At 40.8% G+C, this 15,442-nt stretch overlaps 1 long non-coding RNA gene across 16 annotated transcripts in view; it reads right to left on the bottom strand.

Moving 5' to 3' along the window:
• LOC133252648 (uncharacterized) overlaps positions 1-15,442 on the bottom strand; it is a 279,302-nt gene that overhangs the window by 98,995 nt on the left and 164,865 nt on the right. For 14 of the 16 annotated variants that reach the window (XR_009738022.1, XR_009738024.1, XR_009738029.1 and 11 more), the window contains 2 exons: positions 8,615-8,769; positions 5,975-6,070 (listed from right to left, as the gene is read on the bottom strand). This is a non-coding gene — a long non-coding RNA (uncharacterized LOC133252648). The remainder of the gene's footprint in view (positions 1-5,974; positions 6,071-8,614; positions 8,770-15,442) is intronic. The other 2 variants (XR_009738026.1, XR_009738019.1) reach the window with 1 other exon arrangement.

Here is a 15,442-nt window from a genome sequence, read left to right as displayed (position 1 = left end):
AAGGGGTGATATGCCACAAGATTATCCTATGAATAATTTTAATCAAGAACCTAGATAATGATACATAAAAGTGATAAAGTTCTCAACAGACTGGACAATGGGTTGACTTCTAACACCATGAAATTTTGTAGAAACAAATGCCACGGAATCACCAGAATCAGCACTCTATAGGGAAAGCATGGCTTTGAGAGGCACTATCAACCACAAGCTTCACAGGAGACAACAGTGTAATGTGTGACTCACGTGTCACTAATGCATCCGCTTGACTGCGCGTGTCAAGAACCAAGATGGAGGACAGTGAAAGCTCTGCTCTCATTTTTACTCCCCAGCTCATCCTTAGGTAGTGCATTCAGCTGTAAGTAGGTTGACCACATATGATAATATCCTAGTCGGGACAGTTTTCAGAATAAAAGGGTTTGCAGGTGATAAATGGGTCTGGAAAATGACTCCTGGGCAAACTGGGACCCACCTAGTTATAAGGGATATGGACAGGTTGGAGGGGATTCAGAGGAGAAACTGGAAGAGAGGAAGGTCTCAAGAGAAGAGATTATGGTATATCTTTGAAGAGAAATGTTTAGCCTGAGGAAGAGCCAAGTGAGGTTTATATGTAAGCTACTTTGAGATATTCAAAGGGGCAGCAAATGAAAGAGGTGTGGGACTCATGGATTATGGTCTTGAGGGATTCTACCATGAGGCATCAACTATAGAGAAAATGATTGCTTCTCAGGGGTATTTGAACCCAAGAGGAGGGAATGAACAACTGCCTTATTACAAAAACATTTTGGAAGCCTACCTGGGTCCATCCATCAGTTCCTGTTCACGTGCCTAGTTAGTTCTCCAGACAAATTCCAGTGAAATAGGAATCATTCCTTTTTAATGAAATCCAACTTCTTTTCTTTCTTTTAAAATATGGTTATTGTTTAAATATATGGTGGCTCTTCTCTCTTTTTTCAAAGACAGCTTCTTTTAAGGAAATTAGACATACAAGGTCTGTGATTCCCTGGACTCCTCTCTATAATTTTATATATGCTTTTTTCAGGATATTATTTACAGAATTTTCTTAAATATTCTTCTTTGTAAAGACCAACACAAACACTACATTACACTGAATCTAAGACATTACTGAGGGTTTAGAGGGAACATACCGCAACATAATAAAAGCTATTTATGACAAACCCACAGCCAATGTAACACTCAACAGTAAAAAGCTGAAAGCCTTCCCATTAAAATCTGAAACAAGACAAGGATACTCATGCTCACCATTTCTATTAAACATGGTATTGGAAGTCCTAGCAATAGCAATAAAAAAAAAGTATCCAAATTGGAAGGAAAGAGGTAAAATTGTCATTATATGCAGATGACATGGTACTATATACAGAAAAACCTAAAGACTCCACACAAAAACTACTAGAACTGATAAATGAATTCAGCAAGTAGTAGGATACAAGATTAACATACAGAAATTGGTTGCATTTCTTTATACTAATAATGAAATATCAGAAAGGGAATGTGAAAATCACGATACCTTTTAAAATTGCATTTCAAAAAATAAAATTTTTAGGAAAACCTGAAAAGGAGGTGAAAGACTTATATGCTGAGAACTATAGAACATTAATAAAGGAACAAGAAGATGATGCAAAGAAATGGAAAGATATCCCATGCTCTTGGATTGGAAGATTTCACATTGTTAAAATGGCTATACTACCCAAGGCAATCTACAGATTTAATGTGATCCCTATCAAATTACCCATGACATTTTTCACAGAACTACAACAAGTAATCCTGAAATGTATATGTAATCATAAAAGACCCCCAAATTGCCACTCCTGAGGGGAAAAAAAGAAACAGGAGGCCTAACTCTCTTAGACTTCAGATAATACTACAAAGCTGCAGCAATCAAAACAGCATGATATCGACATAAAAACAGACATATGAATCAACAGAACAGAACAGAGAGGCCAGAAATAAATCCACACACCTATGATCAATTAATCTTTAACAAAGGAGGTAAGAATATACCATGGAAAAAAGACAATCTCTTCAACAAGTGGTGTTGGGAGAGTTGGACAGCAACATGTAAATCAATGATGTTAGAACACACCTGCACATCATACACAAAAATAAACTCAAAATGGCTTAAAGACTTAAATATAAGACAAGACGCTGTAAAACTCCTAGAAGAGAATACAGGCAAGACATTCCGACAAAAATCATACCAATGTTTTCTTATGTCAGTCTCAAGGCAAAAATAAACAAAAGCAAAAACAAGCAAATGGGTATTAATCAAATGCACAAGCCTTTGAACAGCAAAGGAAAGCATAAATAAAAAGAAAACAAAACCTACAGCCTGGGAGAAAATATTTGAAAATGATGCAACCAGCATGGTTTAATTTTGAAAATACACAAATAGCTCACACAACTCAATAACAGACAAAAAAAAAAAAAACAATCCAATAAAAAAAAGGGCTGAAGACCTAAGTAGACATTTCTCCAAAGAACACATACAGATGACCAACATGCATATAAAAAGATGATCAACATCACTGATAGAGAAATGCAAATCAAAACTACAATGAGGTATCACCTCACACCAGTCAGAATGGTCATCATCAAAAAAAATCTATAAATAATAAATGCTGGAGAGAGTATAGAGAAAAGGGAACCCTTCTACAGTGTTGGTGAGGATGTAAATTGGAGCAGCCACTATGGAGAACAATATGGAAATTCCTCAAAAAACTAAAAACAGAGTTGCCCTATGATCTAAAAATCCCACTCCTGAGTACATAACTAGACAAAACTATTTAATATAATTCAAAAAGATACATACATGCCTATGTCCATAGCAGCACTATTTACAATAGCAAAGACTTGGAAACAACCTAAATGCGCATCAAGAGATGAATGGATAAAGAAGATGTGGTGCATATATACAATGGGATACTATTCAGCCATAAAAAAGAATGGATGCATGCATGCTCATGTTTGACTCTTTGCAACCCTATGGACTGGGTCTCTCCAGGCTCCTCTGTCCATGGGATTTCTCAGGCAAGAATATTAGAGTGAGCTGCCATTTCCTGCTCCAGGGGATCTTCCTGACCCAGGGATCAAACTCATGTCTCCTGCATCTCTGGCATTGGCAGATGGATTCTTTCACCACTGAGTCCCATGGGAAGCCCCTTAAAAATAATTAAATAATTCCATTTGCAACAACATGGATGGACCTAGAGATATGATGCCAAGTGAAGTAAGTTAGAAAGATAAATGCCGTATGATATTACTTACATGTAGAATTTAAAATAGGACACAAATTTATCTGTAAAACAGACTCACAGACATAGAGAAGAGACTTGTGGTTGCCAAAGGTAAGGGTGAGTGAGGAAAGGATGAATAGGGAGTTTGAGATCAGCAGATACAAACTATTATATATAGGATGGATAAACACAAGGATCTACTGCATAGCACAAGAGACTATATTCAATATCACATGATAAACCATAATGAAAAGAATATGAAAAAGAATGTGTATATATACATATACGTATAACAAAGTAACTTCGCTGTACAGCAGAAAATAATACAACATTGTAAATCAACTATACTTGTATAAAGTAAGTTCTGATGAAAAGACACCATTGATTATAAAATGCATCACTATTATATAGCATTAGAGAGAGAAAAAAAATGCTACCAATTAACTATACCTCCGGAGAAGGCAATGGCACCCTACTCCAGTACTCTTGACTGGAAAATCCATGGACAGATGAGCCTGGTGGGCTGCAGTCCATGAGGTCGCGAAGAGTCGGACACGACTGAGCGACTTTACTTTCACTTTTCTCTTTCATGCATTGGAGAAGGAAATGGTAACCCACTACAGTGTTCTTGCCTGGAGAGTCCTGGGGATGGTGGAGCCTGGTGGGCTGCCGTCTATGGGGTCGCACAGAGTCGGACACGACTGAAGCAACTTAGCATAGCATAGCATAGCAACTATACCTCAAACTTTTTCACATTTCAATTCCCACTTTCCTTGGCCAACTCAAAATTGTCAATTTGTTCCCATTTTCATGTGATATTAGTATCTTTGTCATCAAGAACATTGAGAATGCAGTATTTCTTTTAAAAGAATTCCACTATTACCTCTGGAATTTTCTCCCAAGCAACTAACACTTGATCTGAAGGTTTTGATGTTCCTGCTTTTTCGACTTAACCAGCAAATGACAAGACTAAGTTTTAAAACAACTAGGATTTTATTCTTTGTTCAAATAGTCCTTAAGTTATTTGCTGACTGAAACAACGAGGAAGTGCTGTCTAGTTACACCACCAGGAATAACAACAAAATTTGCTCTGCATAGGCAATGACAGCTCCATCCCAGCTGGAACCCGGCCAACAGATGCCTGGGATATTCAAATGTGATATATGGAGGCTTGGGATAACACACAGTAATTCCACCTCCCTGTCTACTTTTTGGTCCTAGGTTATGCCCTTTGCCTAATAATCCTCTGCCTGCTTTCATTATTGGCCACAATAACCTCTGCCAGCTCTTGCTCCTATAGCTGAGAGTCTCTTCAAGTACTCTCCTGGGTTGTCCTTATTTCTATTTTATGCCCAACTTCATCTACTTTGGAAGTATTCCCCATCTTCTCATTTTAGTTAGTTTTCCATTATATGTCCATCAACTGATAGAACACAAAGCAAATGAAAAGGTCAGGCAAGATTTTACATCTCAAAAGAAGACACACTTCATCTCTCCCTGTTTTTATTGAGCAGTACTATAAAGCTTTACAGTAAAGACTTAGCCCTTAGGTCTTGCTGTGAAGTCAAATACTTTGTAGAGACTTTTAGAATGTAGATTCCAGTGGGCTATCCCAAGACCTACCACTGACTCAGATTCTTGGGGTTGGGATTGGAATCCCGGGGTGGGGAGAGGGGAAGGAGGCACTTGTATTTTTAACAGAGCTCCAGAGTAATGTGGCACCCCACTCCAGTACTCTTGCCTGGAGAACCCCATGGATGGAGGAGCCTGGTAGGCTGCAGTCCATAGGATCACTGAGGGTCGGACAAGACTGAGCGACTTCACTTTCACTTTTCACTTTCATGCATTGGAGAAGGAAATGGCAACCCACTCTAGTGTTCTTCCCTGGAGAATCCCAGGGAGGGGGTAGCCTGGTGGGCTGCTGTCTATGGGGTCTCACAGAGTCAGACACGACTGAAGTGACTTAGCAGAGTAATGTGGTACATCATCTAGGTTGGAAATTATGAAGAGGACATTAGGCATTTTCACTTTCTCCTTCATACAAGGATAATTCTTTCAGCAAACACCAACACAAATTTGAAACCAAGAGCCCCCACTCTAAGTGTTCAGTAAAAACCAATTCTTATGGGCAGGCTAGTTTTATTCATTTGAACCATAATATTCATACCAGCCTATATTCAACATGTTTAAACTAAGGGGTATAAAGGGCTTTGTGATGACTGGGGATGTGCATGGTGGGAGCACATGCTGGAAACAGGATGAGATTTCCTTTTTCCAGTCTTGCAACAATCTCCAGTGCTGACTGATGCCACGGGGAAGGAGATCTTGTCCTCCATTCTTTAGCTACAGCTTTCCAGGGCCATTTCAGGAGCAAGATGATCTGGGCATAATTCTGGTTCCCTGATTTGAGGACAGTCTGTCACCTGAGAGTGGAAGACTGAACTCGTCTGGGCCTACATTCAGGAAATACACAAATCCCTGCACCAAAGGGCTCAGGAAATGGTTTTTAGGGCTTCAGGGGAGTCCCACTGGGAGACATTCTCTCCCAATCATCTCCATTTTTAGCAAAGGTTGTACTGAATTTTAGGTGAGTGTGAAGATCCCCCATCTTGTGTGGATAAAAGTAGGTAAGCAGTGATTCTACAGTTGACTCCATGGCCTTTTTGGCCCAGAGAACTCAGAATGCAGTTTCCACACTAAAACCCAGATCGTCTCTCACTTACCTCTTGGATCCAGGGAACTCTTGCTCATTAACAAGGGAGAGTCTGAGAGTCACTGTCTCCTCTGAATTTCTTTTCCTTTTGGGCCCAAATCAGAGGCTACAAGCAAGAACACAGAGATACAAATCATTGCAAGTCAGTGCTGATACCTGAAATAAATATTGACACTGTACTTTTTCTCTTACTTCTATGTACTAAACACACACTCTGTGCCTGGCCCTTTATCGACAGCATATCATTTACTCCTCACCACAACCTGTGAAACAGGTTTCAGTGGCCCCTGGTTGACTACACAGTGGGGAGAAGATGCAGGGTAAGCATCACCCACAGGGCCAGGCAATGAGTAAGGGCCAAATCCAGGAGTGAATCCCAGATCTGATTCCAGAGTTGAAGGTCTCTCACACATTGGTTGTATGTGAAGGGAGGTAAGGAAAACATAATTTAGATTGATGGAGGGAAGGAAGGATGGCTAGATGGAAAGATAAAAAATAGTAATACTATGTAAACACATATACATACATACATTTAATGGGACATATATTATAGAAAATAGGTGGTGTTAAATGGGTATACTCCAAATGATTCTTTAAAATGTTTTGTATGTTGGAAAAAAAAAATCTGAAATCAAGTGTTGGGGAAAAAGAAGAAAGAGAGTAAGGGAATCAAAGACACAACCAATGAAATCTTCCTTCAAGGATCTGTCTCATGTTTCACTATTTGTTCTAGAATCTTAAATTCAATTTAGCTTAACAAATACATATTGAGGCTTCACTATGTACCAGGTACCAAAACACCTGCCAGTCTAGGATGCTGAATTCATGGGAGGCACTATTAGGACAGAAGACAGAACAATTCTGGGGTTCATAGCCAGCAGCTGACCCTAACAACCCACAGTACCAGGCTGACTTTGATAAAGAGGGGTAATGAATAGGGGAAGTGGTATAAGAACACAAAGATAGATAAAATAGTAACTGAGAGGTCTGGGAAGATGCCTGGGAACAGGTAAGACGTGAATTGTGCCTGGGAAAACAGGGAAGATGTCAAAAGGTCTGAACTATTTTTACTCACAACACTTTCAACCCCAAACACATGGGTTTTTTCCCCTGACACCAGCCAGTCCTCTGATACCACCTGGGTGTCCTACAATGAATTCAATTCTGACACTATCTCCTGGAGGTAGAGTCAGGTCCCACAAGTTAAGGGCTCAGTCCCTCCAAGAATGTCCCTAGTTTAGATGCCATTAGAAGGCTGTGAGTCCTTTGCTATACTCTGGGGGCACTTTTGAGCACTGCTACTGCTAAGTCACTTCAGTCGTGACTGACTCTGTGTGACCCCATAGACGTCAGCCCATGAGGCTCCCCTGTCCCTGGGATTCTCCAGGCAAGAACACTGGAGTTGGTTGCCATTTCCTTCTCCAATGCATGAAAGTGAAAAGTGAGAGTGAAGTCGCTCAGTTGTGTCCAACTCTTAGCGACTCCATGGACTGCAGCCCACCAGGCTCCTTCATCCATGGGATTTCCAGGCAAGAGTACTGGAGTGGGTTGCCATTGCCTTCTCCATTTGAGCACAGAGGACTCCATATAACAGTGGTGTGCAGCATGCACTCCACTCCTTGAGGCGGCCTCAGGCTCTCTGCAAGTTAGACACTGCTTAGCCATTTTTCTCCTGGGGTTTTGCAGTCTCCTTAGAAAGTCATGACAACCCAAGCTATCTGGGGCTTCTGTACTTACCACCTTTCCCTCTGAGGAGCAGGGCCAAAGCCTCTTTCTCAGAAGAGAGAGGGGCCAGCAGCTTCTAAGAGCCTTCTCTGCTCCCATCTCCCCTCCCACCCACTTCCCTCCTCCTCACCTCCCACCGACATCTAAGAGCTCTTCCCTCTCTGCTAGATCTAGTCCTCTCCTCACCTCCTACCAGCACACCTGGAAAACTGCTTGTTCTCTCTGAAGCAAGACGCTGTGGTCCAAATTATTTTATAATTTCTAGGCCAAGTGCCATTAGAGTCTTGACTTTTGAAAATCAAAAGCTTTTTTCCCTCCAGTTCTTTGGTGAATCTCCTTTTTTCCCTGATACAATAAAGATGCTCAAATAAGATTGATGGGAAAGGTCAAGGCAACAGGAGCCGCCAGAAGGGTGCAGAGGGGTAAGTCGGTTTGTATGTTAAAAATATCACCCTGCCAGTGTCCTCACCACCCTTTAAAGCTGGTTCATCCCTTGAGCAAAGGGCACAGTGCACTCTGCATCCTCCTTCATAATCATAACTCCTCCCTGTTCTTGTGTCTCTGAAGAATTTCAGTTCCAGGTGACCTGATCTAGACCGGGCTGCACACGGAATCCCAAGGGAAGCCCGATACCTAAAAATGATGCATCTCACATCTTATAAGTGGCTTCTGTCTTAGAGTTACTTGTGACTCTCTGGAGGTTTTCTCAAGAAATTCAGTAGATGGATTCCCAAACCACTCATCACCAAAGTGTATAATAGTTTTGAAATAGAACCATTTGTTTATGTGAGTTGTATGGCTGGTGCGCCTGCCATACAGTCTTTGAAAAATTCTGACACAAGATCCTTGAGTTGGGGCAATATACTTTGTGGGTTTTCTGTGCAGATCATCACCACAGAGAATTAAATATTTCTCATGGCCCCACCTGACCACGCACAGCTGGTCTCATGCCCTGTTTGTCAAGACATCTGCTCCTTCTCTCCCCTGGTGGCATGCTTTTGGCTACACACCAGAGGCCTTTCTTTGGTTTCCATTACCCTCTCTGGTTCATATGACAGTCCTCTGTATCAATCATGGGGCCTGAAAGAGAAACAACTTGTCAGTTAAATCAGTCAAAATTGCAGATGTCTGAGAAAAATATTAACTTGATGCTTTCCTTCACCAACTGCTCACCCTAAATAAGGACCTAGGAAGTTCTACTTCTGAAACTTAACTACATATTAGAGAAACCCCTCAGTTCAAGTCAATAAATACCCACAGGGTCTGTTTTCCACCATAAACCCACACAGATAAAGTCAGATGTGCCTCTTCCCACAAAGTAGAAAGAGATTTTCCTTGTCATAAATTAAAATCCTCCCTTATGGCCATGGATTTATCAGCAGACTTGCTCATAATGGTCATCTTATGAATGACAGCTGGGAACAACGAATCATTCCTTGTTACAAAGGCTGCTTGATGTGGTTCAAAATGGCAGAATCCTTGCTAGAATGAACCTTCTCCGGACCAATAAAAATCCTTCTGGGGAAAAAGTGGAGGGGAGCAGTGGTTGCAGCAGGGTAAGACACACACTTCCAGGATCTGAAGGGAAACATTCAGCAGCTGTGGCTTCACCACCTTACATCTATTCCTCAACAACACCCAGAAGAGGTGTTGACCTCAAATACATTGAGTTTTTTCACCCACTCAGAGCTGAACATCAACTATTGATATTCAAACGAACTTTTATTAATGACAAACAAGCCTAAGATCATCCAGGGAGTCTGTGTGTGCTGGTACTATACTCCTTCTGTTCCTCCTTTCCAGCAGGAATGGAGGAAGCTTTTCACTTCAAAAATACAAATTTAAGGGACTTTCCTGGTGGTCCAGTGGTTAAAACTCCATGCTTCCTCTGCATGGGGTGCAGGTTTGAATCAATCACTGGTCAGGGAACTAAGATCTCACATGCCCATATGACCAAAAAGAAAAAAGAAAAACCAAATTTAATACATATGACCAATAATGCTATACAATATGAATAAAACATTGATTGGGTTTTGCGATTCTGAAAGCAGTAAATTGCCAACAGCTCAAGCACTGATCACTTAAACATGATCCTGAAATACATTTATTTAATTTGGTGTATTATCAATGACTTCTACTGTCTTCTTGGCAATGGCAAAAATGCACAGGCAATTTCTCTCCCAACATCCTCCCAACTATCCCCAAAATAAAAGCACATGTTTACAAAAAAACTCTCTCACCTAACCACACATTTTCTGAGAAGCACATACAGTATTTTAAACTCAACGCAGTACTCAGATCTGTTAAACATTTTCAACACCCCTGAAAACCCCACTGAAGAAAGAGAATCTACATTCTTTACCCAGTCTGCCTGACTTAAAGTAGCATGAGGCTAGAATCATCCACATGTCAAGTTAAACAATGAAATTCCCCAAGTACATACACGCTGTGAAAATCAGTAACCTCTTCTCAAACTAGCAAATTGGATTCAAGTGTTTGGTTCACTGGTTACATCCAACAGACACAAATAAGAGGCTATCTCCCAAGTGAAAGAAAAGGGGGCAAGGAATTCTTGAAAAAAATGTGTTCTCATCAGAATTCTTGTGTTTCATACAGCATGGATGGTGTCTGTAAAACTCTTTGGAAAGTTTTTTCTTTTTGCTGTTTAGTTGCTAAGTCATGTCTGACTCTGACCTCATGGACTGTAGACCATCAGGCTCCTCTGTCCGTGGGATTTCCCAGGCAAGAATACTGGACTGACTTGCCATTTCCTTCTCCTTACCCAGGGATCAAACCTGTGTCTCCTGAATCTCCTGTTTTGGCAGTTGGATTCTTCACCACTGAGCCACCTTGGAAAGTATGCTGGGACTTAATTTCAGACAATCCTCTTTGTTGGAATTTTAATTAAAAAAGCTTTACTCGGAGCACTGTGTACTGCCTCATTTCATGAAAACAACTCACTGCCATGCAATTGCTTATATAATTTGATAACTTCGGGATTTCAGGTTTTCCTTAACTTTGCAACCAGATTACCCTTCCTAAAATAAAACATATTTTCTAGAAAAGTTCAGCTAAAGTAACTGGCTCTTCTACTGAGCTATGGGCTCTGGGAATATTTGTCAGAAATTCTGGTCATTGAACTAGCACAAAGTTCATGTCCCTCATCCTTAGTCAATCAGCTTGTGTTTTTTCTCTCTTTTCATTCCCGGAGTACCTTTCACCCTTCTCTCCAGCAGTGTCTAACATCATCTCCATAAGCTGACTTCACTTCCCTGCTCATTCCAATCTTTCTACCTTTGGATCTCCTCTTCTTCCTCTTAGGGTAGAATGTTTATGCAGAAATTCTACAGCTACTTCCATAGTCTAGATGCAAAAACGTCTTCTTCCAGTGGAGTAAGCTGTATCTTCTACTTAAATGCATACACTTTCAAAAGGAACATACACAGAAGAAAGGAACAGGGACTTATGCTAGACAGTCCTAACAGCTGGCTTGTGAGGCTCTTATTCCCCTAAATGGTCCCCAAGGCTCCCTTCCATTCCCATCTTCCCAGTCCCATGCTCACTATTAGAATGGCAGACCTCAGGACACACCTGTCAGAGCATCTTATATAAAGTTCTGTGAGTTGCTAGTAATTGGAGTCCTTTTTCCTTCCATATCCCTAAGTCTCTCTCAAGGGCCACAGGGTCTTGGTATATTTCAAGGTTTGAAACTACTGTTTTAGTTTTGTTATTAATTTTTTGAGGCATCTCAAAAAAATTTCCACAGTGGCTGCACCAATTCACATTCCAAACAATGGTGTATGAGGGTTCCCTCTTCTCTACATTCTCTCCAACAGTTGTTATTTCTGGACATTTTGATAATATCCACTCTAACAGGCATGAAGTGATATCTCACTGTGGTTCTGATTTGCATTTCTCTAATATTTAGTGATGTTGAACATTTTTCATGAGTCTGTTGGCTATCTTAATTTCTTCTTTGGAAAAATGTCTATTCAGTTCCTTTGCTCATTTTGTAATTGGGTTGTTTCAAGTGGGTATATGGCATCTACCATAGAATACCGCTACTTCACTTCCAAGTATTCATCCAGATAATGTGAAAACACTAATCAACAAAATAAAATACCCACCCCTATGTTCACACAGCATTATTACAATAGCCACAGCATGGAAACAACCTAAGTGACAACTGACAGATTAAAAGATAAAGATGTGTTTTCCACACAATGGAAAAGAACTTAGTCATTAAAAAAGGTGAAATCCTGCCATTTGTTGCACATGGATGGAACTTGAGGGTATTATGCCAAGTGAAACAAGTCTGATGGAAAAAGACAAAAACTTGGTGATTTTGTGGATATTCAAAATATGAATAACTAAAAAACACATAGATACAGAGAACAGAGTAGTGGCTGCCAGCAGCGAGGAGAGTTAGTGGGAGGGCAAACGGTTAAAGGGGGTCAACAGCATGATGACAAAGGAAACCTAAGCATTTGGCAGTGAGGACACTGTAGGCTATACAGAAGTCAAAATCATATACATGAAACCTATGGTATAATCAAAACGACAATGTAAAAACCTTAAACTACTGTTTTAGAGACAGTAGTTTCTAGACTCAACAGGCCTTTGTGAGCTATCCTAAGCATGCTACTAACATTAATTATATTTTAGCTACTGATAAACTTATATACCTACTTGTAAAGAGGATTTTAGTGTTATTGTTAATACTGTTCATGAGTGGCCTAGTACTGAAGAGAAACTTTGAAATTAAAACAACTAAATTTTATACAGGACGTGAACCAAGAACTTCCAGATGTTCAAGGTGGATTTAGAAAAGGCACAGGAATAAGGGATCGAGTTGCCAACATTCGTTGGATCATAGAAAAAGCAAGAGAATTCCAGAAAAACATCTTCTGCTTCATTGACTATACTAAAGCCTTTGACTGTGCAGATCACAACAAATTGTGGGAAATTCTTAAAGAGATGGGAATACCAGATCACCTTACCTGCCTCCTGAGATATCTGTATGCAGGTCAAGAAGCAACAGTTAGAACCAGACATGGAACAACAGACTAGTTCCAAATTGAGAAAGGCTGTATACATCAAGGTTGTATGTTGTCACCCTGCTTATTTAACTTATATACAGAGTACATCATGTGAAATGCCAGACTGGATGAACCACAAACTTGAATCAAGTTTGCTGGGAGAAATATCAATAGCCTCAGATATGCAGATGACACCGCCCTTATGGCAGGAAGCAAAGAGGAACTAAAGAGCCTCTTAATGAAAGTGGAAGAAGAGAGTGAAAAAGCTGGCTTCTAACTCAACATTCAAGAAACAAAGATCATGGCATCCAATCCCATCACTTCATGGCAAATAGATGGGAAAACAATAGAAATAGTAACAGATTTTATTTTCTTGGGCTCCAAAATCACTGCAGATGGTGACTGCAGCCATGAAATTAAAAGATGCTTGCTCCTTGGAAGAAAAGCTATGACCAACCTAGACAGCATATTAAAAAGCAGATACACTACTTTGTCGACAAAGGTCCACCTAGTCAAAGCTATGGTTTTTCCAGTAGTCATGCATGGATTTGAGAGTCGGATTATAAAGTAAGCTGGGCGCCGAAGAATTGATGCTTTTAACTGTGGCGTTGGAGAAGACTTCTGAGAGTCCCTTGGACTGCAAGGAGATCAAACCAGTCAAACCTAATGGAAATCAGTCCTGAATATTCATTGGAAAGACTGATGCTGAAGCTGAAACTCCAATACTTTGACCACCTGATGCAAATAGCTGACTCATTTGAAAAGACCCTGATGCTGGGAAAGATTGAAGGCTGGAGGAGAAAGGGATGACAGAGGATGAGATGTTTGGATGGTATCACCAACTCAATGGACATGAGTTTGAACAAGCTCCAGGAGTTGTTGATGGACAGGGAAACCTGGTCATAGGGTCCCTAAGAGACGGACATGACTGAGGGACTGAACTGAATCTTTGAAAAAGGGTTGGAAAATTGGAGGCTGTTTTGTTTTGGGTGTTTTTCTTTTTTTTTTTTTGCTTGTTTTATATTTCTTTTACCTTTCTACATATTCCTTCTACAAATGTTTCTTAGTCTCCTGTTGGTCATCCTATATATTAATATTAATGGCTAGGACTAAAACAATAGGCTAACGCAGAGACTTCCTGCCCTTGTGAAGCTTACAGTCTAGTAGAATAGAGAGATGACCAAATAATGAAAAAAAAGTTTAAAAAAAGTTAAATAGCTACTATGACAAAAGGAAGAAAGTAGACGCACCGTGCTCCACTGGGAATAATTGATCTAGTGAGAGAAACCAAGGAAAGCTGGGTAAAGGTGGCAGAAAAGAATGTTCCAAGAAAGGGAACAACTGTGCACAAGTCCCATGGTAGAGGAAGCCTGGCACACCAAGGAGCTGAAAGGAAGTCCAAGCGGGGGCATAGACAGGGTGGCGGTGGGCACAGATGAGGCAGATGGGCGCACAGCAGCTGCATGTCACACAGCTTTAAGTGTGTGTGTATGTGCTTAGTCGTGTGACTCTTTGCAACCCCATGGATTGTACCCCACCAGGCTCCTCTGTCCATGAGATTTTCCAGGCAAGAATACTACAGTGGGTTGCCACTTCCTTCTCCGGGGGCTCTTCCCTGCACAGCTTTACGGGGAAGAGCAAAAGGAAATCACTTTAAGGTGGAAGGAGTAACATGATCAACTGGGCATTTTTAGAAGATGACTCTAGTCACAGTGTGGCAAAACACTGGTGGTCAGTGGTTTACTTACAGAAGGTCACCACAGGAGTCTTCACAGGAAATGATGGATGGAGGCAGGCTCGAGAGGGTTTTGGGTGGGAAAAGCGACAGGATGTGGGGGCGTGGGTTGGATATGAAGGCTGATGTTCAGAAAGGATCAGGTTTCTCACATATCCCATTTTAACTATCCGGTCCTTAACTTACTCATTGACTATTGTCTATGGTCTCTACTACTACTACTAAGTCACTTCAGTCGTGTCCGACTCTGTGCGACCCCATAGATGGCAGCCCACTAGGCTCCTCCATCCCTGGGATTCTCCAGACAAGAATACTGGAGTGGGTTGCCATTTCCTTCTCCAATGCATGAAAGTGAAAGGTGAAAGTAAAGTCGCTCAGTCGTGCCTGACTCCCAGAGACCCCAGGGACTGCGGCCCCCCAGGCTCCTCCATCCATGGGATTTTCCAGGCAGGAGGACTGGAGTGGGTTGCCATTGCCTTTTCCGGTCTATGGTCTTTAGACACTTGTTATTTTTCTTTCTGCACGTTCTCACTTCATCTTGAATGGAAAATTCCTCTTACTCCAAAACTAACAATGTACAGAGCCCTTCAGCATTATTCTACCAAGCCCCCCAAATCTATTTTTAATAAAAATGTAGTTCCCATTTGATTTATGTTATAATTTTTAAACTAAGTTGGTCTCTCCCCCTTAAATATTTTTCTGTTCAGTAAAACTTCCTTCACTGAAATGATAAATCTGAATTTTGATATAGTGGTAGAAGACTTTTAGTTACAGAGAAGCCAAACTTGAATCAACTCAAATACAAAAGAGAATGGTTTATAAACACATGAGGGTGTCTCACAGATCAAATGCAGAAGTGCAACCAAGACTGCCCATTCCAGAATGGGCTGGAATCCCTTGGAAATTTTACTCAATATTCTGTCTGCTCCTCTCTATATGCTGGCTTCAGCTTCTTACTTTGAAAGTCCAGCTTTCTCCA

This window comes from Bos javanicus, chromosome 8, assembly GCF_032452875.1.
Source record: "Bos javanicus breed banteng chromosome 8, ARS-OSU_banteng_1.0, whole genome shotgun sequence".
Classification (NCBI taxonomy): domain Eukaryota; kingdom Metazoa; phylum Chordata; class Mammalia; order Artiodactyla; family Bovidae; genus Bos; species Bos javanicus.
Note: the sequence above shows the minus strand (reverse complement) of the source record. Positions and strands in the feature narration are given on the sequence as shown.